We start from the raw sequence: 22,111 nt of genomic DNA, 5'->3' as shown, positions 1-22,111 counted from the left end.
GCCCCCACTTTCCGTCTGGATGGCTGTTTTTTCAGATCTCAGCACAAACGTGCCCTTTGCCGCTGAAGTCTCAGCTCAAATGTAAACTGAGGCGGGCCCTCATCCTTCTATTACTTGACTCTGAGCACCCTGAGGACAGGGCCTGATCTATCTCGTTCTCTTTCAACAGTGCCTAGCCCGGTGTAGGCACTCAAAAAGTACTTTTTGAATGAGTCAAAGGGTTTCCTTTCCCCAACACATGACAATTCTTTTTTTTCTTTTCTTTTATTTTTTTTATAGTTTTATTTTATTTTATTTTATTTTTACATCCCTCACACCGTGAACCCCCCTCCCCCCATCCACCACCACCCCGACCTCACACCGAGCCATCACATTATACACATAAAATTATAGTTGGCATTCATTAATGACATGACAATTCTTATATCAATGGTTCTCAAAGTTCAAACGCACGTGAAGGGCAACCTCCTTTCACCCCGCATGAAGTTCAGGCAAGACTTTTCTGGTCATTCTTAATAAAAAGTCCAAATGATCAAGTTGCAAAGTCCAAAGTCTCAATTCAGGAAATGAAAGTGTGCCACCTCAAGTAATTACCAAAACATTGAATCTGATTTAACATTTAAACTACCCTCTTTCAACTGGGGTCTTTGTAGGAAGGTCAACCAAAAAACGAAACATGATCCTATTTCCCCACCCTAGGCTTCTTCCCCTATTTTGCTATCTTTTTTTGTATGTTTCAATAAACATTTATTTATAAGAACAGGCAGTAGGCTGGATTTGGCCCATGGGCCAAAGTTCAAGGTAGGTAGTTGATTTGGATGGTGGTGATGGCTTCCCTTGGTGTCATCAGTCCCATTATTTGGAGTCTAATTGTGGAAGGTCTTGGATGCCTAAAGCACTTGCTGGTAACACAAAGCCCATAAGAGATTAAAAAAAAAAAAAAGTAACATGAGTGCTTTCAGTTTTAAAAAAATTTCAATCAGTAATACACTAAGTCAGAATTACATCTAAAAGTTATACAGTGAAAAGTGTCTCTCCCATAGCTGCATATGCACAGATGGCCCAGTGGGCAGGCCAGAATTGCTGTGGTCAGATAAGGGAGTTGCAGAGCTGTGAGCTGGAGGTCGTTGCTGGGACCGTGGGGGTGTCATCTTGCAGGAAACCAGATTTAGTGAGGAAGAGGGGAGGCTCGTTGAGGCAAATGGAGGTTTGTGCTGCCAAAGTGATCCAGAAGTCACCGATGTGGGGCTCCAGCCATTGGAGGTGAAGATTGCTCCCTATCTTGCTATCTTGCTAGCTGTATTTTCCGACTCCTCAAGGGTCAAATCCAACATCAGCCCAGATAGATGTCAGAATTATTACATGCCAGTGATTCATTTTTACCTTTCATTTCCCCCTTTTTGAACCAGAATGTCTCTAACTTTTCTCCCCTGTCTATCCCACCATTGTATGGTAGGAATAGGGAACAGACATCTGGTCTCTTCAGTTTCATAGGTCTGCCAAGAGGAATTGTGCTTCACGGAACTGTACCTAGTGGATTATAGGCGTACCTCAGAGATATTGCGGGTTCATTTCCAGAACACCGCAATAAAGTGAGTATAAAATGAATTGTAATCTTTTTGCTGGTGGAGGATCTTGCCTTCAATTTGTAAAAAACATGACATCTGTGAAGTACAATGAAGTGAAGTACAATAAAACAAGGTATGCCTGTATACCCAGGAGCCTCATTTATATTGGACACCGATAGCTTAGATGATGAGATCTTAGATTCTGAGCCGATGCTGTGATGGATGAGGGGGGAAGCTTGGGAGGGAGTGAATTTTTTTTCCTTTGAGAGGCACATGAATTGTTGAGGGCCAGAGGGTAGGCAGACTGTGTTAGGCGAACTTCTAAATGGGCCCTGCTGTACATACCTGTACGTACTTTAAACAATCCCCTCCCCTTGAGTTTGAAAGAATCTGTGAATATGATAGAATATCAGTCCTGTGATTAAATCATGCTATATGGCATAAATGAAGTTTTGCAGATGTGATTAATGTCCTTCGAATTAATCAAAAGGGAGACTATCTTTGGTGGGCCTGACCTTATCGGGTGAGCTCTTAAAAGATTTTCCTGCTTCAATGAAATAGTAGCCAAATTGTGGCTAGTAACTGAGGGCAGACTTAGGAGCTGAGGCCCAGCAAGAAAACAAGAACTCCAGTCATCCAACCACAAGGAACCAAATTCTGCCCACAACCTGAATGAGCCTTGATTTTAGGTGAGACCCTAAAATCTTAGTCCAGATTCCTGACTCACAAAACTGTGAGACAATAAGTTTGTGTTGTTCTAAACTTCTAAGATTGTGGTAATATATTGTGCGGCAATATTAAATTAATACAGTAACATCACCATAGGACTTTTGAAATTAATATTGAAATGCAGACTTGTTTTTCAATGCGTTTATAACTGGATCTTTATATACTTTGTTTCCCAGACTTTTTTTTGCTACTTTTGTAAGTAAAGTTTTGTGTGTGTGCTTTTGTGTTTTTACTTTTTTTAAGTTGACTTATAGTTGACATACAATATCCTATTCATTTCAGGTGTACATTATAGTGATTTGATATTTATATACATTATGAAATTATCTGTTTTTACTTTTTAAGTCAGTTTTATTGAGGTACATTTTGCCTACAATAAAATATACCCTTTTTAGGTATACTCTTTGATGAATTTTGACAAGTATGCGCATCCACATAACCATTCCCATAATGAAGGTATAGAACATTTCTGTCACCCTAAAAAGTTTCTTTGCGCCCTTTTGTAGCCAACTCCAGATCCCAGAAAACCACTTGTTTGCTTTCTGTCACTCTAGATTGTTTTTCTTTTTCATTATCTTACTATAGTAAAATATAACACAAAATTTGTTATTTTGTGTTAACAAAATATAGTAAAATATAACACAAAAAAATAAATTAATTTTCAGTTTTCTAGGATTTCTTATAAATGGTTTAATAAATTATGTATTATATGAATGGCTTCTTTCATTTGGCAAAATATTTTGTGGTTCATCCTTATTGTTACATGTATCAATAGTTCATTTCTTTTTAATGCTGTCTTTTTTCTCCTTTATTTTGTTATTAAATTTATTGGGAGTGACATTGGTTGGTAAAATTATGTAGGTTTCAAATGTACAATTTTGTAATGCATCATCTATATATTACATTGTATGTTTATCACCCAAAGTCAAATCTCCTTTCATCATCATATGTTTGACCTCTTTTACCACCTTCCCTCCCTACTTACCCTCTAGTAACCACTAAACTGTTGTCTGTGTCTATGAGTTTTCGTTTGTCTTGTTACTTTGTTACTTTCAGTTTTATATCCCACATATGAATGAAATCATACGGTTCTCGGTTCTCGACATTTTCTGTAGAAACTTACTTTGCTTAGCATGGTAATCTCAAGATCCATACATGTTGTTGCAAATGTATTTCATCTTTTCTTATGGCCAAGTAATATTCCGTTGTATATATGTACCACATCTTCTTTATCCAATCATCTATCAAAGGACACTTCAGAAAGGGAACGCTTGTGCACTGTTGGTGGGATTGCAGACTGGTGCAGCCACTATGGAAAACAGTATGGAAGTATCTCAGAAATCTGAAAATGGAACTACCCTATGATCCAGTAATTCCACTCCTAGGCATCTATCCGGAGAAATCCAAAACTCCAATTCAAAAATCTGTATGCACTCCTATGTTTATTGCAGCACTATACACAATAGCCAAGACATGGAAACAAGCGAAATGCCCATCGGTAGATGACTGGATTAAGAAACTGTGGTACATTTATACAATGGAGCATTATACAGCCATAAAGAAAAAAGAAATCTTACCATTTGCAACAACATGGATGGATCTAGAGAACATTATGTTAAGTGAAATAAGTCAGAAAGAGAAAGACAAGTACCATATGATCTCACTTATATGCGGAATCTAAAGAAAAGGATAAGTGAATGAACTAATCAGAAACAGTTTTGGGGACAAAGAGGAAAAACTGAGGGTTGTTAGATGGGCGGGCGGGGGGGGGCAGGTGGGAATAAGGGGGAAGGTGAGGGGATTAGAAAACAGTCGGTAACCACAAAATGGCCTTAGGGTTTTTGAAAATTAATTTGGGGAACGTCATCAATAACGTTGTAAAGATTTTGTAGGGTATCTGATGGACACGTGTCCCATTTGGGAGACCACCTCAGGGAAGATGTAGATGCCTGATCATGGCATTGTACACCTGAAGCTGAACAATAATGAATGCCAACTATAATTTTATATATGTAATGTGATGGCTCGGTGCGAGGTCGGAGGGATAGTGGATGGGGGGAGGGGGGAAGGGGGGTCCACAGTGTGAGGGATATAAATGATGAACGTCTAAGTATTACCTTGTCTTGTGCACTTGAAACTAATAAAAAAAAAGGGAAAAGAAAGTGATTGGAGTCATAGGCTACAATGATGGGCAAATATATCAAATGTACAGCAAAAAAAAAAAAAAAGGACACTTCGGTTGTTTCCATATCTTGGCCACTGTGAATAATTCTGTAGTGAACATAGGGATGCATATATCTGTATGGATAAATGTTTTCAGATTTTGGGGGTAGATACCCAGAAGAGGGATTGCTGGGTTGTATGCTAATTCTAGTCTTAATTGTTTGAGGAATCTCCACGCTGTTTTTCACAGTGGCTGTACCAGTTTACATTTCCACAAGCAGTATATGAAGGTTCCTTTTTCTCCACAGCCTGTCCAACACTTATTATTACTTGTCTTGTTAATAATAGGCATTCTAACAAGTGTTACGTGATATCTCATTGTGAGTTTGATTTGCATTTTCCTAATAGCTAGTGCAATATGCAGCATCTTTTCATATGTCTGTTGGCTGTTTGTGTGTCTTCTTGGGTGAAGTGGTCCTCCTCCCATTTTCTAATTGGCTTGTTTTTCTTGTTGTTGAGTTGTATGAATTCTTTATAAATTAGCCCCTTACCAGAGGTATTGTTTGCAAATATCTTATTTTATTGGTTGGTTGCCTCTTTGTTTTGTTGATGGTTTCTTTTGCTGTGCAGAGAAGCTTCTTAGTTTGATATAGTCCCATTCATTTTCTTTTGCTTTCACTTCCCTTGACTTTGAGGTCAAATTCATAAAATCCTCTCTAAGACCAAGGTCCATAAATTTAGTACCCATGTTTTCTTCTGTGCAATTTATTGTTTCAGGTCTTATATTTAGGTCTTTGATTCATTTTGAGTTAATTTTGGTGTATGGTGTCAGCTAGCAGTATAGTTTCATTCTTTTGCATGTGGCATTCCAGTTTTCCCTGTTATTTCTGTCTTGTATTGCATTCTGTGGATATAGTACAATTTATTTCACCTGTTAAACATTTGGGTCATTTCCAGTTTTAAATCACTAATAAAATTGCCAAGAACTTTTACGCACAAGTGTTTTTGTGGATATAGGTTTTCATTTATTTTGGGTGTACTTAGGAGTGGAATTGCTGGTTTACATGGTAGCTGTACATTTAACTTTTTTAAAAACTGCCGACTGGTTTCCGTAACAGTTGTACCATTTCCCATTCCCACCAACAATGTATCTCTACCATTTGTCAATGTTTTTAATGTTAGCCATTCTCGTGGGTATGTGGTGGTATCTTAGTGAGATTTTAACTTATATTTCCCTGATGACTAACGATATTGAGCATCTTTTCATGTGCTTATTGGCCATTTATAAATCTTTTTTGTTAAGTGCCCATTTATTTCATTTCACATTTTTATGGAGTTGTTTGTTTTCTTACTATTAAATTTTGTAAGAATAAAGTCCTTTGTTAGATATATGTATTGTGAGTATTTTCTCTCAGTCTCTGTCTTGCCTTTTCATTTCTTACTTTTTGTATTCAAAAGAGCAGAAGTTTTTAGTTTTTAAGGTTTAGTTTAACTTACTACTTTTTAATTTTCTGTTTAATGTGTTTTTTGTGTGTGTGTCCCAAAAAATATTTCCTAACCCAAGATCACAAATATTTTCATCTAGAAGTTGTACGGTTTTAGATTTTCGTTTAACTATATTATCTATTTTCACCTATTTTTTATATATATTGTGAGGAAAGCTAGAGATTCATTTTTGTCCCCCATGAGCTTCCTTTGTTTTCTTTATGGATATTCAGTTGTTCTAGCACCTGTTGAACTATACTTGCCTGCTCATTCCTTTCAAGAACACTTACTTATATTTATCACTAAAAGCAAAGGTAAGAGCTTGAAGGGGAAAATACATAATGACTTTAGAGCCCAGTGAAAGACTGTACAAAACCTGGATAGTCAAGATGCACAATAAAGTCAAAACAAGAATAAAAACTCATTATCTTTATGTCAGAGAGTCATCTCCTTTTTAAAATGATCACTTTTTTAAAAAAAAATTAATGTTGAGAGTTCGTAGGTAAGTCCAAGGTATCAGCTTTCCCCTTTTATTGAGTGAACTCCTGATTCCCAGTATGTGCCTGTCCTCTTTATGTGGTTCTCTGCTTGGATATACCCTCCTCCCCAATCTAAACCTATCAGACTATCAAATTATACTCCTAAATTTATACTTATCTTACCCCAACTTCCACTAGAAATGGGTAAACCTTTATATAGTGATCATTACTGACAAAATGATAGACAGTCCTGTGGCAGCCCTCCCTACCCAAACTAAGTATATTCATTTATATCCATATCATGGTGTGATTGTATTACACCTGTTCCATGCATGGCCTCAATTTAAGTTGATCTGCATCATGGCTCCTGTGTATCTCTGTATAAAAAAGAAGAAAAATGTCTATAATTATTTATATTTCATTATTAATCATTTTAATAAAACGTTTTATAAACGTTTTAACTTATATTTCCAAAGTAGATCTGTGGTGCCCAAAGTTATTTTAATAGCATCCCATTAATAGTACATAGTGACACATTTAGAAGGTTATCATTTTGCTTTACAACATGATTTGTACACTCAAATTGAGCTTCAGTGCTTAATGGGCTGACAAAATTGCAACTTGTCACAGCATAAACATAAACATTATGAAATGAAATGGAATTAATCGTTATTGTTCTTTCATGCAAATCCAAAACACAAAAACAATCTGATGATGTTGAAACTATTTACAGTACATTAACCATTAGGTTAAATTTTAAAGATTAAAGAGGTTATAGAAAGAAGAAAAAAGTTATTGTCTGTTTCTTAGAATTTCTATTTTCTACTGGTAATACCATAACTAGTAAAGCTTAAAATATCCATTTGGTAAGCTGTACGAATAAAAAAGTAAGCAGTATGAAAAATGCCTTCTAAAAAGTTGTCACCTTATATACCTTTAGGATACTTATGTATTGTGAAGGGGGAGCAGTAACAAGGGAGAGGAAGCGAGAAGCCTGGAGGGAAGCTGAAGTAGAAATTGCAATTTCAACATAATGGCAGCAGGTCATTTGAATGTCATGGGCATCTAACTCTGGATTTTAAGTTATTTATGTAATTGTGATGTAAACTTCATTCATCTCACAAAACTTTAAGTTAAAACACAAAAGCTTATGTGAGTATCTGCACCCCATCTCTGCCCTGTTTATCAGAAAGGGGTGCTAAATTTCATGGCTCAGAACAGGGATGAGGTTTGTTCAGATGGGTCATCCATAATCTGAACCAATTAATTCAGAGGAAGGCAAAACTTGGATCTGTAGGTAAGTGTGGGAAGATAAAGCCTCTGGGATACTACAGGCATCTTGGGGACATTATTGGATATTGCGTAGAATGTGAACTCAACGTTTTAGCCAATCTTATTTCATTGTTAGAGTCACGGTGACACTGCTTACATCTGAGGCTCATATAGATTTACACCTATTTTCACCTATCAAAATAATGGTATATTGAGGATTCAATGAAGATGTAGAATGTTCTTTCCCCTTATTATAGTCATTCTCATAGGTTTCATATTCAAACTCCAGGGATTCTTTGGTCTGTAAGATATGTACTCTCTTATTCACACACTTACCACCTGCCTCAGCTGGGGATGGGAAAGATTAGGACCTAGACTCCTGGGAGCTACTCTGTTAAGTTTTCCAACCACATTTGCCACATAATACTGTCTTGCACTCACTGTGACATTGTTCTTAAGTAATTAACAAATATTTATTCAGCTTTGTGAAGAAAGATAGTCAAAGAGTATATCTACATGACATCAGAGGAAAATGTAAATTTATACTGAACCATCTACATCTCATGATAGAATTTGGTGTTATATAATGACATATACCAGTGTTTCATGTATATTTCACTTTTGTTTCACTTGATATCATTTAGATCTTAGACATTCCAGTGTCTGATCTATATCAATACTGTATCCTGGATTTACCAGAAGAGGCCAGTGGAGTAGATGGGACAGATACGCACCTCAGCATTCTTGCTGGAAAAGACACTACATTTTAGAGTTAAGAGATGAGAATTCAAATTTATTACTAGGACCCCTTCCTTACAGGGGCAATATGAAGCACAGAGAGGTAAAGGAACTTGTTGAAACTCTATAGCAGGGGTGTCCAAACTTTTTTCTACATTTTTCACCAAGGGCCATATTCAGTAAAATACACAAACAGCTGGGCCACTCACTCGAGGTGAAGTACATATTGCCTCACCTGGTTTATTTAAGTAAACTAAATATATTTTTGGAATTTGCTGCAGGCCAATTAACAATGGATTGCAGACCGCAGTTGGCCCGCAGGCCGCAGTTTTGACATCCCTGCTCTGTAGTGTGCTATAGAATTCAGGATTTGAACCCAGAAACTTGGCTTTTGATTCTGTGTTTTTATCCATTACTCAACACTTCCCCATACCAGGGATGCAATCTCCCCTGGGCATGGTACTGAATCCCACTGAGACTCATTTTTTCATTTTAATGGTACGTATTTTGCAGGATTGGTGGGAGGAAAATGGTTATTACAATGTCTGTTACGGTTTCTCTTTATTGATGTTATTCTCCACCAGCAGATAGGTGATTGTCAGCTCATTCTACCCTGTGGCCTGGGTGGAGGACTTAGATGTTGATTTAATGATTAATTAAGAGAGACTAGCAGAGCCTTGTCATTAATTTTTTTTGTCTCCTACTTCGAAATATAAGATAATAGATATAAATGTTGTACCCAAACAGACTCCACATTGTCCCAGACCACACTTAAAAAGTAATGATTTCAGGGGGTGGCTGGTCAGCTCAGTTGGTTAGAGCACGATGCTCTTAACAACAGGGTTGCCAGTTCGATCCCCACGTGGGCCACTCTGAGCTGTGCCCTCCACAACTAGATTGAAACAACTACTTGACTGGGAGCTGATGGGTCCTGGAAAAAGAAACTTAAAATAAAAAAATAAATAATGATTTCAGAAGACAATTAATTTTAGCCACTTTTGTCCTGAGTAAAACCAACTTCACTTCAATTTTGGCTGTAATTGTTTAGCAATGTTAAGAAATTCCGCTGAGGGAGTCCATGATGTATATTGTAGGGATTTAACAATTTATATATTTATATATGGAACACTATTCTGGAAGCACTTTTCTGGAAGCAGAAATCCACCCAATTAAGCTATGGTAGTTGGAGTAGAGATGAAAGAATTGCTTCCCTTTGCCGTTGAAAAACAAACAGTTCATGTTTTATGACTCCATTTATGTGAGTTGTCCAGAATAAGCGAAATAGTGATGATTACTTAGCTCTCTGAATATGCTAAAAACCACTGACTTGTACACTTTAAATGGGTGACTTTTATGGTATGTGAATATATCAGATATGCTCTTGTAAGACAAAAGCATTCATGTGAATGCTTCCTCCCAGAAGGAGGAAGCCATGGCAAGGTCAACGTTTTATAGATGACTGTTTGCTGCTCACCTTAGCAGTGTTGGATGGATATTACCGCAGGAAACACTAAACATATAGGATTATTATGACATTTTTCTATGACAGGCTGTTTGGGGTGACCAAGTTCTCTGTAGGGATCCTGAACTAAATCCCTATTTAATTGCTACCGTTAGTAGGGGCCTAAGTATCCCAGCTGTTGTGAGAGTGCAGGGATACGCCCAACCCTCTTGGCTTACTGTGATTGGCACCATGCCTATCACATAGCATTTTTTAAAAAATGTATCAGGATACAAAAGTAATCCCCTCCCTCACCCTTCTCCTCATCATAAAGAGATTTAGTCTTTTTGAATTAAGGAGATAGGGTTGAATGAAGTTGGTTGTGGATGGAGTGTGTTTAAACTTTTCTCTAGAACAATGGTGACACCCTGTGGTAAATTCTTGTAATAGACTGTATTAAACAGTGGGTGGGGATTACCTCCTTGAAGGCAAAAAGTACTGTCAACCATTAATCAGACTTCAGATTAAATGAGAATATATTGAGAGCCTACCATGCACCGGAACTAAACTAGTGTTTTCATAAATATTATTTATATTATTTTATATTTTCCCCATATGACCAGGTGCTAAATAAACTTTGCAAGTATTTATGTCATAGAGCAGCTATAGCATCCAGAACCCCTAAATATGTATGCAAAATGTGTGTATGTGTGTTTCTGGGGAAATGTGTCCTTAGCTTGTATAAAATGCTCCCATGGGTTCCATGGTCCTATAACACTTGACATTGCTACCTCAGAGCATGTTTCTAACAATTATGACACACATTGGACTAGCTTCATCAATCTCTTTTTCTCTGCAAGTTGCCATTTCTTCTGGCAAACCATGTTCACCCTAGGTTAAAAAAAAAAAAACTTTAAAAGACTTAAAACAGCTTTGCGCAGTGGCAGTATCGTAGCCAATGAGCTTTATCCAAGGCGCTATTATTGCTAATTGAAAAGACTTAAAAGAAAAAAGGAAAGAAAGATGAAGAACACAAAAAGGCAATATGAATAGGATTAGATAGCATCGCAGCATTGTACAGTGGAAAGAGTCCTGGAATATGTCAGTACCAAATCCATTACTCTGCCCATCTGAGTTTAGTCTAATTAGTTAAACTGAGTCTCAGTTTACTCATCTGCAAAATGGAGATACTAATATCAGTGAATTTTTATAAGAATCAGGTGACAGTGATGAGTTTTTAGATTACAACTGAAAGTGCAACCCATGAAAAAAAAAAGTGATAAGTTGGACTTTCTTAAAATTAAAAACTTCTGCTATGCAAAGGAAACTATTAAAGAATGAAAAGACAAGCCACAGACAGAAAATATTTGCAAAACACATGTCTGACAAAGGACTTGTATTCAAAATATACAGAGAATCCACTGAGCAAACTTGTAAGTTTGAAAATGATAATGTATTATACAAATATACATTTTTGTTTATAACACATATATTTTTTGATTATAAAATAATACACAATCACCATAGACAACATAAAAATGAGAGAAAAGGATAAAGAAAAATATCCAATTCATCCCATAGTTCAGCAATAATTGCTAACTTTTTGATGTATTTATTTTCCTTTTGCCAAACATACATAAACATACACATATGGTATCATTAGTTAACTTATGTTTAAAGTTATCTATTTCTTTCACCTCAGGGGGCCTAGATCTCTACCAAGAAGGAGGACCCCTTTCCAAAACTGATGTGTACAGTGTCAAATCCTGGTCTATAAAGTGACATCAGCCACATCTGGGTCAGGCTTGGGAAGAGAAGGCAAATACACTCTTGTGGAGTGTGCTTGCTGGCCTCTCCTGCCTCTGAGTAGATCTTGTTTGGGTTTTGGGATGTGCACATCGGTGAGAGTGGGTGCGCATGCGCACACTGGGAAAGAAAGGGCGGTGAGTCCAGGACTGAGGCACAGTGATTGCATCGCTGGCTGCCTGGAGCCAGGACGGCGTTGGGAAGCCGTTGCCCAGGGGTTTGGCCTTATCTTTGGATCACTAATACCGTAGATTAGTTTTGTCTGCCCAACAGACTTTTTCTTTCTGTAATGGACTCGTAAGGAGAACTATTGTACCTTCATGAGCACTCTGAAAAGCGCCAAGGTGCAGCTGACATAAATAATTTGGAACCAGAGTTCCACCAAGGGGATGCGGCCTGTGGGCCCTAGTGAGGAAAGGCGTCATTACAGCTTTTGGCCTTGGGTATTGCAACTTCGCTCTCTTGGAATCATTAGGATGACACATAACCTCTGATTGAAGACCTGTCTAACCCACGCCTGACCTACTGCTTCAGATCTTGCCTTTCCAGCTTCAGTATACCCATACCGATCAGTTGCCCTTATTCACATCCTGCCAGACAGAATTAATCGCCATAGCCTGCTCCTCGTCCCAATCCTTGTGGTCTTGATGCCTGTCTGCTAAGCTTGAGGCCTGCCTTGGTCCTGCCCACTGGGTCCTTAACGAGGCACTCTTGCTCCTAATTTGTAGGCAGACTTTTCAGAGGTCTAGGCCTACATAATTCTTAGTGAGAAAACTAGAAAGTAAAACGTAAGAAGTATGATGTAAAGAACTGAAAAGGATTGGAAAGAATAGATGTGTTTCTTTTTGCCTTTTTGGTAATTTTTAAGACATAGAACTTCCAGTTTCCTTATCTAGACTAGAGCAAAGACCAAATCAGGAAAGTGAAAATAGGTCTCGGACCTCATATTAATCCATTTTTAGGATGATACAACTCATCGAACATAGATCAGGGTCAAAAATTCCCTATACATTCTTGTTAGAAGTTATCTATTCTCTGCACAATTTTATTTTTTTCACATATTCTGCACATCTTCTCTGTTGCTGGTTGAAAATCATTAAAACAGCCTAGAAAGCAGTTTTGGGACAGTGTTCGGAGGAGTGCATGAAGATTCTGTAGGCACTCCTGTATATAATGTATGAGCTAATGAGTTATAGGGAGTTGGAGATACACACAGGGTGAGGGTGATTTACAACATCCTTTTAAATTTAGAATACAGGGGGTGGAGTTGGGAGAGACCTTAGAGGTTAAAGAGATCAATCTCCTACTCAGTGAAGTAATCCCTTTGACAATGACCTTGACAGATGGGTTTTTAACATCTGCTTGAACATTTTCAATAATTTCCAATGACAAGAAGCTTGCTACTTATTTAGGCAGGTCATTTTATTTATTCCCAGCTTGAATTATCAGAAAACTTTTCTTTATAATGATTTGAGGTCTGCCTTCATGTGACTACTTCCCAGAGAACCTAATTCTTTCCGCAGGAGTGGTAATACAGAGTAAGATTTAGTATGCTATTGGACAATTTTCCTAACATACCATGTTTCCCCGAAAATAAGACCTAGCCGGACCGTCAGTTCTAATGCATCTTTTGGAGCAAAAATTAATATAAGACCCAGTCTTATTTCACTATATTATATAAGACCGGGTCTAATAATATAATATAATACAATGTAATATAATGTAATACCAGGTCTTATTTTACTATAAGACCGGATATAATATAATATAATATAATATATAATATAATACAATATAATACTGGTCTCATATTAAATTTTGCTCCAAAAGACGCATTAGAGCTGATTGTCTGGCTAGGTCTTATTATGGGGGAAACATTGTAGTAAGAGAGTTATGTCATTCCTTTTCTTCTCCAGGCTAAATATCTCAATTCTTTTTGCCATCCCCTAACCATCCTGTCTCCTTCTTCTAGATAGTGTTGATTTTTAATCAATGTCCCAAATAGAACACTAGACATCTACAATATTTTAATTTGGATGAAGTTCAATTTATCAATTTTTTTTGTTTAATAGATTGAGTTTTTAGTGTTATGCCCAAGAACTCTGCTTAACCTCAGGCAATGAATTTCTTTTTATATTTTTTCTTCTAAACATTTTACAGTTTTATGGTATTTAGATCTATGACCTATTTTGAGTTAATTTTTGAATATAGTTATATAGTTCAAGTTATGGATTGAAGTTCTTTTTTTTTTTTTTTTTTGCATATAGCCGCCCAATTGTTACAACACCATTTGTTGGAAAAAACTATCCTTTCTCCACTGAAATGCTTCTGCATCTTTCTCAAAATTAATATATGTGTGATTTTTTAATTTCTGGACTCTATTTTATCTATTCCTTTGCCAGTAATACTTTCTCTTGATTATTGTAGCTTTGTAGTAAATCTTAAAGTAGAGTGGTGTGATTCCTCCAACTTTATACTTCTTTTTCAAGCATTCTAGTTCCTTTGCTTTTCCATAAAAATATTAGAATCAGATTGTCTATATCTATGAAAAATCTTACTGGGATTATTATTGGAACGCATTAAACCTATAGCTCAATTAACATCTTAACTATATCAAGTCTTCCAATTCTTGAACATAATATGTCTCTCCATTTATTTAGGTCTGTTTTAAAATCATTGTTTTGAGGTTTACAGCATTTGGTTCCTGTAAAACTTTTGTTAGCTTTGTATCTACCTATGTCATTGTTTTTTGGAGTTATTATAAGTGGTATTGTGTTTTAATTTTCAGTATCCAATTGTTTATGGCTTTTATATGAAACTATGGTTGATGTTTGTATGTTGGCCTTATAGCCTGTGATCTTGCTAAATTCACTTATTAGATCTAGGAGTTTTTTTGTAGATTCTTTGGGTTTTCTATACATTGTTTGTGAAACAGTTTTATTTCTTCCTTCCAATCTGTATGCACTTTATTTTTTTCCTGCTTTATTTCACTGGCTACTTCTAGTATGATGTTGAAATGGAGTGGTGAGAGTGGATATCCTTGCTATGTTTCTGACCTTAAAAAGAAAGTATTCAGTCTTTTATCAGTAGGTATGATGTTAGCTGCAGGCTTTTTGAGGATGTCTTTTATCAGATTGAAAAAGATTTCATCTAGTTTTACTTTATTGAGAGTTTTTCTTTCTTTTTTTTTTTAAATCAGGACTAGATGTTAAATTTTATCAAATGCTTTTTCTGCATCAATTGAGATGATCGTGTGGTTTGGTTTTGTTTTTTCAGGTTTTTGATATAGTGGATTGTATTGATTTTTGAAATATTGAATGAGTGTTGCTTTCCCAGAAGAAATCCCACCTACTTGTACTATATTTTTGTTATTTATACTGCTGGATTAGATGTGATAAAATTTTGTTGAGGATTTTTGCATCTATGTATATGAAGGTTATTGGCTTATGGTTTTCTTGTACTATCTGTCTGTTTTTGTCATCAGGATAATACTAACTTCATAAAATTAGTTGAGAAATGTTCTCTCCTTTTCTATTTTCTGGCAGAGATTGTGTGGAATTGGTATAATATCTTTCTTTAAATATTTGGTAGAATTTACCAGTGAAACCATGTGGACCTGGAAATCTCTTTTTGGAAGATTTTCAACTATAGACTCAATTACTTCAATAGTTATAGGACAATTCAGGTTATCTAGTTCATCTTGGGTGAGGTTTGGTATTTTGATATTTTTAAGGAATTAGTCCATTTCATTTTTTCTCATTTATGTGCATAGGATTGTTTGTGGTATCTTTTCAAAGAGCTAGCTTTTGGCTTTATTTCCTCTACTGAGTCCCCCACCGACTCACCCTCCCCCCCCCCCCCGGTGCTTTTTGGTTTGATTAATTTCAATTTCATTGATTTCTGCATTTATCTTTATTAATTGCTTCCTTTTTTCTGCTTTCAGTTTATTTTACTCTTCTTTTTCTAGTTTTTTAAAAGATTTTTATTAAACTATAGCTAACATACAATATTATATTAGTTTCGAGTATACATCATAGTTATTCACCAGTACCCACCTGGCATCATGCATAGTTATTACCATATTATTGATTATATTTCCTATGCTTTACTTTATATCCCCATGACTATTTTGTAACTACCAACTTGTATTTCTTAATCCCTTCACCTTTTTCATCCTACAACCAACTCCCCTCCCAACTATCACCCTGATAGATCTAGTATCCATCTAACACCATACATAGTTATTATAATATTATTGACTGTGTTCCCTATTCTATACCTTACATCCCCATAACTACTGTGTAACAACCAATTTGTGCTTTTTAATCCCTTTCTGTTTTTCACCCACCGCCAATCCCCCTCCCATATGGCAACCATCAAAGTGTTCTCTGTATTTATGAGTTTGTTTCTGTTTTTTTTGGTTTGTTTATTTTGTTCTTTAGATTCCACTTATAAGTAGAATCATATATTTGTCTTTCACTGTCTGATTTACTACACTCAGCACAATACCCTCTAGGTCCATCCATGTTGTCTCAGATAGAAAGGTTACATTCTTTTTTTTACAGCTGAGTAATATTTCATTGTATATATGTACTACCTACTCTCTATCCACTCATCCATTGAGGGACACCTACGCTGCCTCCACATCTTGGCCATTGTAAACAATGCTGCAATGAACATATGAATGTCCCTCAGAGTAGTGTTTTGGATTTCTTCAGATAAATACCCAAAATGGGATTACTGGGTTCTTCTTTGTCTCTTGTTATAGCCTTTGTTTTAAAGTTTATTTCGTCTGGTATAAGTATTGCTACCCCAGATTTTTGTTTTATTTGTTTTCATTTTTATGAAATATCTTTTTCCATCTCTCTACTTGCAGTCTGTATGTGAGTCTCTTGTAGGCAGCATATGTAAGGGTAAAATTATAATTGGGTTTTGTTTTTTATCTATTCTGAAAGAGAGGGAAGAAAAAGGGTGGAATACTATTGTGCCAGAAGAAAAGATGAAATACTGCCATTTGCAACAATATGGATGGACCTTGAGATTATTATGCTAAGTGAAATAAATCAGGCATAAAATGTCGAGAGCCATATGACTTCACTGATATGTGGGATATAAAACTGAAAACAACAAAAAAACAAGACAAACAAGTGAAGAAACAAAAACTCATAGATACAGACAATAGTTTAGTGGTTCCAGAGGGTAAGGGGGGTGGGGGTGGTAGAAGGGTAAAGGGGATCAACTATAAGGTGATGGAAAGGAACTGACTCTGGGTGGTGAACACACAGTGGGATACATAGATGATATATTACAGAATTGTACACCTGAAATCTATGTAACTTTACTAACAATTGTCACCCCAAAAGATTTTAATTAAAAAAAAAAGTAAAAGGGGTCCATTCACCAAAAACACATAACAATCTTAAATGGGTATATAGCTAATGACAAAGCTTTAAAGTACATGCAGCAAAAACTGACAAAACTAGAAGGAGCAACAGACAAGTCCACAACTATAGTTGGAGACTTGAACCCTCCTCTCTCAGTAATCAGTAGAACAAGTAGACAACATATCATAAACTTTGAGTACTCAGTTGCGTGCAGGCCATAATTTCTCACTAACTTTCTATGGGTTGTGGTTCCAATGTAGTTCAGCTTTTAAAGACTTTGTAGTGCTACTTGGATCTGTCTCATGTCTGAGCCACCCAATGACCAGTGGAGGAGCTGAGCAGTAGTCTCTCCATATTTTAGTTCTCAAAGTCTATGGTATGCCATTGAGGGTCAGGTCCAGGCATATTCTACTCAGGGATGAGCCCCGGAATCCATACACTATTTTATTGGGTTGCTTTTCCTAGCTCCTTTCTCTTTGTGATCCCCCCAGAATTGTCCAGTGTGCTGGGGCTCTCTATTTTTGTCTTCTAGCCAAAAAACTGGGTTTTTGCCTTTGGGTCTGCCTCATACCTGCCTATGATTATGTATGTGTTCAAGGTCAAGTGGTGGGAGAACAAAGAGAAGAAGAAAAAGAAGAAAAAAAACCAACAAAGTAGGAGTTTACCCTACTTTTTGAGACCACAACTTGTCTGACAGGAGAGGAAGGTTTGGTACCTCAGAATGTCAGGCAACTGAAGCCTCTATCGGCCACCACTGTCATTGCTGCTGCTGTTGCCGTGGGGTTGTCTGGGTTCTGAAGCATGACACAACAGTGAACAAAGAAAATGGTGAATGTCCTCTCGCTCATTTTTAGTATTCTCCCCCTCCTTGAGTCAAAACTAGAGGGCTCCTCTTGGAGCACTGTCTGTCCATCCCCAGGTGCCCATTCCTGAGTTTTCAGAGATACTGGAGGGAACAAAAGGGGAAACTCAGTATTGATTTGGTGATACTTCCAGTTCTGGTCTTCTTCCCAAATCTTCCTGTTGTCATTTACTTTTCAATGTTCTCAAATAGTTGCTCCACGTATCTATCTAGGTTTTATAGCTGTGTGGCTCAAGAGGGTGATAGTCTTAGTGACTGTCATTTCTTTTAGAAGAGTAAATTATTTCACGCAGGGAACCCTTCTGTCGTTCATTTGTGCATTTTTTGAATATACATTTAGTGATATTAAATTTTGTCATATTGTCTCCTGTTCATCCACTGCATTTCATCTATTTGTTGTTTTAATGTGTCTAACTAAAATAATTAATAATCCCTTGTTTTAGTATATCTTCTACCAAATCATTGATTAAAACATTGACTAGATTAATACTAAGAAAAGAACCTTGTAAGAATGTTATAAAAGACCTATAGTTTTATCCATTCATTCATCACATTTTATTAAGTGCCTACTATATGCCTGGTATTTTCTAAAGCCCTGGAGGTATGAAGGTAAAATAAAATCTATTGACAGGGATCCAAAAAACCATGTGCTTTGGATATTGCTCTTCAATCATCAGTGAATGCACTTAACTTTACTAAATCACAAATTTTTTGAGCCAGTTTTGGGCTCTGTGATGCATAGAGAAGATATAGCAGTGAAAAAGTCAGTGACAATCCCTGTCCTCGTAAGGTTGTCAGTCTTATCTCTATTATCATATTGCCTTAGTTTCTCCATTTTGCCTACCAGGCTGTCGTGAAAGACTTTGTAACATGACTTTCTGAAACCCCCAACTTACATCTATCTGATCCACCAATGTAGATATCCTATGAGAAAAGAAAAAGAGGTTGATTTGTGAAACTTGCTCTGAGTCATCTCCAATTTCTTTTTTAAGTGCTTAACCAATTCTACGTTTAAGCCAGTTTATATTTTCTAGAGCTTGATATCTGCTAATCGACAAAATCTACAATCCAGGTTTTCCCTTTCAATAAAGCAAGATATTTGTTGATCTTTCATCTTACCTACTTTCAACCAACTTAAATTTCATCCAACCTGTATTCACTCTCTGTGGACCCCCTCTATCTTGTATTGTCCATGTCTTCTCTGTTATTAGGCTTTAGCTCCTCATTTTCCTTTGGTTATAGTCTCACTTATGTCTTTTAGAAGCTTCTCCAGAGGTAGGAAGTGGGTGACCACCATCAGAGCAATTGATCTTTAGCAAGTGTGGAGGCAGGAGAGAAGCATGGTGAATCCTGTTGTCATTAGTATCTATGCTTAGTTCTTACTTTGAACATAGATGTCTGGTATTAGGCTGATACTTATTAGTGCTATACACTCTTTTGGTTTGACTGTTTTAAGGCTAGGAAAATGGTTGCATATGGAACCCTTGGGAGAAAGGATTTATTTCTGGGCACAGAATGATTTGAACAGAAATTATTTAAAATTTTCAAAATATAACAAGCCCTATTATATTTTGGTCACCTTTTCAGACCCCTGAAATCGAGGTGAAACTCTAAAAAGGGAAAAATTAATTACTATGAAAGCCAAAAGCTCCTCTTTCTTCTCTTGTAATGATAGCATGATAATCTCTAACAAATAGAGAGTTAATATCTTCTCCTGTTGGATTCCAATGCTAGTAAAAGATCTGGTAAGTCTTGTGATACAGCCACCTTTTCTTGACATATATAACGATTACCTTACTACAAAATAGTTTAGAATGACACAAACAGCAGCAATAAGAAGAGCATCAGCAACAAAACCCAGTTTCTTGCAAAATCCTGATTCCACATCTAAGCTGCATATTTCCACATAATTGCCTTACACCGTCCTCCCTTTTTCTCTCATTTCACAATATAGGACTTTCCCACTAAAATCAATCACTCTTTATCTCAGCTCATGTTTCCTATGTACAGGAATTAGAATGGATCTGGACAGTTAATTAGCCATAAATCCCTCTCTAAAACACAGAACATGTCAGGTGCTTTATAAAACCCCTCATGTTCCTTTTTGCCTCAGTGCCTTTTTTATAAACCTCATTGTGTTATGCCCTGGCATATTTATTGCTCACCTTTTCACCTTTTATGACGATCCCTGGCTGCCTATGGGGTCCTTTCAGTTGATCAAAACCACAGTCCCCTTGTGTAAGGAAGATCACATTGACTCTAACAATGGGAATCCACAGCTATGTGTTGCCTTGTCATGCATTCCACGGGCCACATCAAAGCAAAGGCTGAGACTTGCATGGATCCCTCTTGAGGTTTTACTTTCCCAGTTTCAGGCACAGAGGCAAAGGAATGAGTTTTTAAAACTCCTCACTGCTGTCTCACACTTATTTTGAGTTCTGAGAGGAAGAATAGAAAGTCCTTATTAAAAGAGAATATCTCTTTTGTCCACTTAAGCTTAGATCAGAATTTTTCTGAACATGACCCAGGACAAGAAAAGAGTGGGAAAGGGGGCAATTACAAAAATAAAGCTGTTGAGGTCTGAGGTCTAGGAGACATGGGGAGAATGTGAATTTTACCACATGTTAGGTTAAGTTGTTCTTCCTCCCTCCCACCCTCCCTCCCTCCCTCCTGCCTTCCTTCCTTCCCTCCTTTCCTTAGTCTGTAGAGGTTTTAGAAGCAGAGATCATAAACTCAGATGCTTCCAGGGTATATATGAAGTTTCAGGACTCTGAGAAATGGGAACGTGTGTGAACTGGAGAACACTGCCCCATCTTGAAGAGGTGGCACTACTTGCCCTCAGCATATTCTAAGCAGGGGTGCAGGGCCAGTGTGGCAATATTTTCTGAGTTTTTGAGAGGAAAGGAAATCCAGCTTTCCTTTGAGAAACCTCCAAATTTTAAATATGGACAACAACTAACTGAACATTTTAAAATCACTGTACAGAATGGATCTGCAATCTGAACTTGACCAGCACTTCAGGGCATCCAAAGCTCCACTGTCCTCCTGAAGTTTAGAGTGGAGTTAGGGAGCTCGGAAGTGATTCTACTACAAAGCAGTGAGTGGTGAGGACCAAGTGGTAGAGAAAATAATGATGGTTTCAAGGAGAGAGATTAATCTCAACTGGGTAATCAAGCCTTCTTTGAGAAGCTAACATTTGATTTAGGCCTTGAAGAAAAGGTTTTGAAGATGAAGAATTTTGATAGAGAGAAATGGAGAGAGAATTAGAAACTGGAGAGAAGGTATAAATAAAAGCACAGAAATAGGGAATTTTGGGGTGAGTGTGGAGTACCATATGGAATCAATTGGGAGATTATTTAAATCTGGAAAGAAATTAGAGCTACATTATAAGACGATTCTAAAACGAGATTCAGAAGCTAAGTTTTATTAACATTCAATTGGCAGTGGTGAAGCACTGAGGGATTTCAGAGAAGTGACAAGGAGAAAATGTTTTAGGAAGGTTATTTGATGTGTGTAGGATGATAAGATATGAGAGAAACTATAAGCATAAAACAAAGCGTTTCAAACAATCCAGGCTCAAACTAAGAAGCAGCAGTGGTCAAAGAAAAGGAGATGGATGGGGAAAATCCTGAGAAGAAAGCATTAGCAGGACTAATGGTGTCTAAATATGCCAAGTCTACACTGGAGATATTCCTATTTCCTCTGGGGTTCTGGCTCTCTTCTAGCCAAGGGAGGATGTATGATGAGGAATCTGTGGAGTGATGGTAGTAGAATGTGGACACCAAGTAGGGTAGTTGAGTAGACGGGTTCCTGGTCCATAATCTTACTAATTCATCTGCTACTGGTGTCTGTCCTGGAGCTTGTGGGCATGTTGTAGGAGTCCAAGATTGGTGCAAAAGTGTCAGATAGGGTATAGGCGGAGTCTGGTGAAAAGGTCAGTGCCCCTTCCTACCCAGCAAAATTAAAAATAATCAAATTATATTACCTCATCTCTCTGCGGAGCTTACCATGTTTCCCGGAAAATAAGACCTAGCTGGACAATCAGCTCTAATGCATCTTTTGGAGCAAAAATTAATATAAGTCCTGGTATTATATATTATATTATGTTATGTTATGTTATGTTATATTATATTATATTATATTATATTATATTATATTATATTATATTATATTATATTACCGGG

The 22,111-nt window shown here is 36.8% G+C and overlaps 1 pseudogene across 1 annotated transcript in view; it reads left to right on the top strand.

Moving 5' to 3' along the window:
• Positions 1–22,111, top strand: part of LOC308498533 (interferon-induced protein with tetratricopeptide repeats 1-like) — a 67,395-nt pseudogene that overhangs the window by 465 nt on the left and 44,819 nt on the right. The window lies entirely within an intron of this gene.

The sequence above is a fragment of the Rhinolophus hipposideros genome (assembly GCF_964194185.1).
Source record: "Rhinolophus hipposideros genome assembly, chromosome: 6".
NCBI lineage: Eukaryota > Metazoa > Chordata > Mammalia > Chiroptera > Rhinolophidae > Rhinolophus > Rhinolophus hipposideros.
The sequence above is the reverse complement of the archived record's forward strand: the minus strand, read 5'-3'. Positions and strand labels throughout refer to the sequence as shown.